This window comes from Nuphar pumila, chromosome 5, assembly GCF_984573655.1.
Source record: "Nuphar pumila chromosome 5, dmNupPumi1.hap1.1, whole genome shotgun sequence".
Classification (NCBI taxonomy): domain Eukaryota; kingdom Viridiplantae; phylum Streptophyta; class Magnoliopsida; order Nymphaeales; family Nymphaeaceae; genus Nuphar; species Nuphar pumila.
In genome coordinates this window covers 131,996,562-132,000,340 of record NC_143253.1, presented here as the reverse complement: position 1 = coordinate 132,000,340, position 3,779 = coordinate 131,996,562, and the positions used below count along the sequence as shown (strand labels likewise).

The 3,779-nt window shown below is 42.8% G+C and overlaps 1 pseudogene across 1 annotated transcript; it reads left to right on the top strand.

Annotated features, from left to right (window-relative positions):
* Positions 1-1,024: 1,024 nt before the first annotated feature.
* Positions 1,025-3,367, top strand: LOC149838777 (RING-H2 finger protein ATL13 pseudogene; annotated as a pseudogene). Its single transcript, XR_016432210.1, has one exon. The product of XR_016432210.1 is annotated as an RING-H2 finger protein ATL13 pseudogene (transcript).
* Positions 3,368-3,779: the final 412 nt, after the last annotated feature.

Below are 3,779 nucleotides of genomic sequence, written 5' to 3'. Positions count from 1 at the left end.
AAAATTATTTTTTTGATATTTTAATATTAACAAGTATTTTTATTGAAATAAAACCTTAAAATATTTATGTATCAGGGTCTGTGTTTGCATGTCCGCTCGTGTCACCAGGACACTCCACCAAAATGGCTTGCCCCTCCAAACAAGAGCTCACAGACGGCGTAGTCACAGCTATTTTTTTTAAAGGCAAACTGGGTTTGGTTAGACCCCTACCAGTTATACAACTATACCATTGGGTTTTGAAACAGCAACGTCCCAATACAGGTGACATGCGCTAGCTGCTCCTACCAGGCAAGCCGAGCCCCGTTGGTATAGTCTCAGTAAATTTTCACGTCACCTTATGTTGGGGGGCATTGCAAGTTCAAATCCCAATGGTATCGATATAAGGGTCTGAATAACCCCAGCTTGCCTTAAAAAAAAAAATCCGTCGGAGGAACCCGAGTGGGCTCGAGTAGCGCGCACCACACTCGTTTCCAAATTTTTACTTCCATTCTTTCTATTTTTACTTCCATTCTTTCTATATGCTTCAGTTCATTTTTTTAAATGCCCATTTGCTTTGGCAAAACAAGTTGGAAGCATTCCGACGAAAGATTCTATCATATCATGCTTACACATGTAACCATTAATTAATGTTCAAGAAGAAACACCATGATTTTGATTATGTATACCATAAGAAGAGAAAAGAATCCAGTGGGTACATCGATTTCCTGCTAATTAAATGATCATTAAAGACGATGCAGTCTTCGACGCCCAATTTTGAACCATGGGTAATCTTTCATTTATTTACTCTGGTTGGGGATTTGCCCTGAACCCAACATTTTTTAATGTTTTTTTTCTCCTTTAGTTTATTTTAACCTTTGTTGTAGTTCCATTGCTTCTGTCCCCAAGAAGCTTTCCTATTTTACCACCATTGACTTGCAGGTTTTCTTTTTCCCTCTGCTATAAGATAGTCCGAAAAGGGTGGTTGTCTCTTTCTCATATCTTTCGCAGATCTTTTAACACACATCCTCACTATGTATCAGTTGGGGGGAATTGAATTTCATTTGTGCTGAACAAAGAAGAGATGGGTTTTTGGGTTTTCTCTTCTGCTTGGAAGATTGGTGTGTGCTGGTGATTCTTTTGGGAAGGCCAGAGATCTTAGGTGAGAAAATTTTCCTTTATTTTCCTAGGATTGTTATGTTTTCTTGCAATTTTTCTGGTTGATGCCTTCTTTTCAAGGAAAAAATGAGTTGGGTGTTGCATGAAAGCAGGAAAATCCAGAGTTCTTATCCTCCCCCAAACTCGCCATACCTATCTAGTCCTCCTCCCTCTTTACCACCTCCTCCTCATGACCAAGGTTTGGATAATAGGATTAGTCCTAGCATCTTGTTGATCATTGTGATTCTGGCTGTGATATTCTTCATCTCTGGGTTGCTTCACCTTCTTGTTAGATTCCTTGTTAGACCCTCACAGAGCGACCCTGACGATTTGGACAATGTGAGTGTCCTACAAGGGCAGCTGCAGCAGCTCTTTCATCTCCATGATGCAGGGGTGGACCAATCTTTCATTGATACCCTTCCCGTTTTCCTCTACAAGACCATCATTGGTGTTAAGAATCCATTCGATTGTGCCGTCTGTCTCTGCGAATTTGAAGCAGAGGACAGGCTCAGATTGCTTCCCAAGTGCAGCCATGCCTTCCATCTAGAGTGTATTGATACATGGTTGCTGTCGCACTCGACATGTCCTCTGTGTAGAGGGAGCCTCCTCCCTGATTTTCCGTCTAACAATTGCTCGCCCGCCGTTCTGGTTCTCGAATCTGGCAGCGAAAGCTCCCGGGAAATCGTCGATAGGGATCTCCTGGATTCCGTTTCAGCTGCCCAGATGAATTTATCGACGGAAGACGGGTTTGCAACTTCTTGTGTCGAGAATTCGCAGAAGCTGGTCGATAATCCGGCGGCAGAGGAAAGGAAGGTTGTCCCTGTGAAGCTGGGGAAATTGAGAAACATTGATGCTGCTGTTGGTGGTGTTGGTGGGGGAGGAGAGAGCAGCAGCAGCATAAGCAATGTGGATTCTAGGAGGTGTTATTCAATGGGTTCCTTTGAGTATGTCTTAGATGAAGCATCTCTTTTACAAGTTCCGATTGTTCCAACGAAGAGGAGACGGCATATAAAGAAGCCATGCTTGCCTTTAACACCAGGCCATAGGTCTACTATCTCCATGTATGATATATCAAATAATTCCCATTCCAGGAGGGAAGGATTTAGGATTACTGACAACAATGGGGCCAGTTCAGCAGTGATTCATGAGGGTAAAAGGGAGAGCTTTTCGGTTTCAAAGATCTGGCTTCGAACGAGGAAGGATAGACCGGCGGATTCGTCGAGAAGGGCGTTTTCGTTTCGATTGCCTGCACAGAGGGCAGATGACATGAAGCTAAAAGAGAGCAGCAGCCAAAGGACTGTGTCTGAGATTGAAGTTGAAGGGTGGGTGAATCAAGGTCATGCCAGTTCATTGCCTAGAAGCGAATGTGGTGTGGATGATGAGAGCTGTAGTTTCCACAGTCTGGATTCTCAAAGCAATCCAACACCCTCATTTGCCAGAAGGACGCTAAACTGGATTGTGGGGAGACGGAAGTCACAGAACAGAGTGATGCATTCAGCCCCACTACCCCCTGTTTGAATGCAACTTCATTTTCCACTTCAATGAAACACCTTGCCCATCTGGTTTTTGGCAGGAGGAAAAAAGAAATTAAAGAGAGAATACCCGGTATAGATTTGATTTTTTTTTTTGTATAATCCTTTTGTTGGTTAATAGAGATTTCTTATGAAAGTCTTTGCCAGAGTGTCAACAGGCTGTTTGGTGTTTCTTTCTAAAGACAGATAGATACTGGAGAGATTTGTGTCTCAAGGGATGTTTAAAAAGGGTTTTCTGCCTTAAACTTTTTGTTCTCTGCCTACGATTGATGCAGTTGGAGCAGTGTGGTTGGTGTGATCTTACCCACTTCCTCTTTTCCTTTTAAAAACTCTAAGGATAACCATCTGAGAGGAAGAAAAGGTGAAGAAAAGCCCTTTGGTTTTCTTAAGGTTGTGTGTGGTTGAGTTTGTTCTTCATCTACAATAAATAAGAACTGTCAGTTTCAGGGTTGTTCTGGCCGTTTGAGCCAGTCAGAATGGTTGGTACAGAATCTTCAGATTGATTTCCAATGTTGTTTCCAAATCTAAGATCTTGGTGCACCTCAGAGTGAAGCCTGGTGGGCTATTCATATGCGGCTCTCCTTGGACTCGATCAACTCCTTTAGTTGGACCCAGTACTTGCAGACTTCTGTGTTCTTGTTTAATGAGATGTACACATCTTGGACATTTATGAACTGAGCCAAGTCTGGTAACTTTGGCAACACACAGAGTGAATTGTTTGTTCTCTTTCAGAGGTGGGTTGCTGTGTCCCCAACTGTTGTTTGAGAGCAATTCGTTGCAGTTTCCTCAATACCCTCTGTTGTTTGGGAGCAATAGTGTTGCCAAAACAGTCTTGGAGATGGTGTTGGCAACCCCAACTCCACATTTAAAGGCATGCATCATTCACAAGATGTTTTTGGCAACTCTAGACTAAACGCCACATTTTGGCAACACCACGTTTCCACGAATGCCACATTTTGGCGACACATGGAAACAGTGTTCCCATCCCTATGCCAGGCTCCCAAACAAAGCCTATGAGACTAAAAAAACACCAAGAAAACAGGCATGATAAGGATGGGTAAAGTCTTAACTAACATGAAAGAGACAATAAGGTTCCAACTTTCTTAGTCGAAA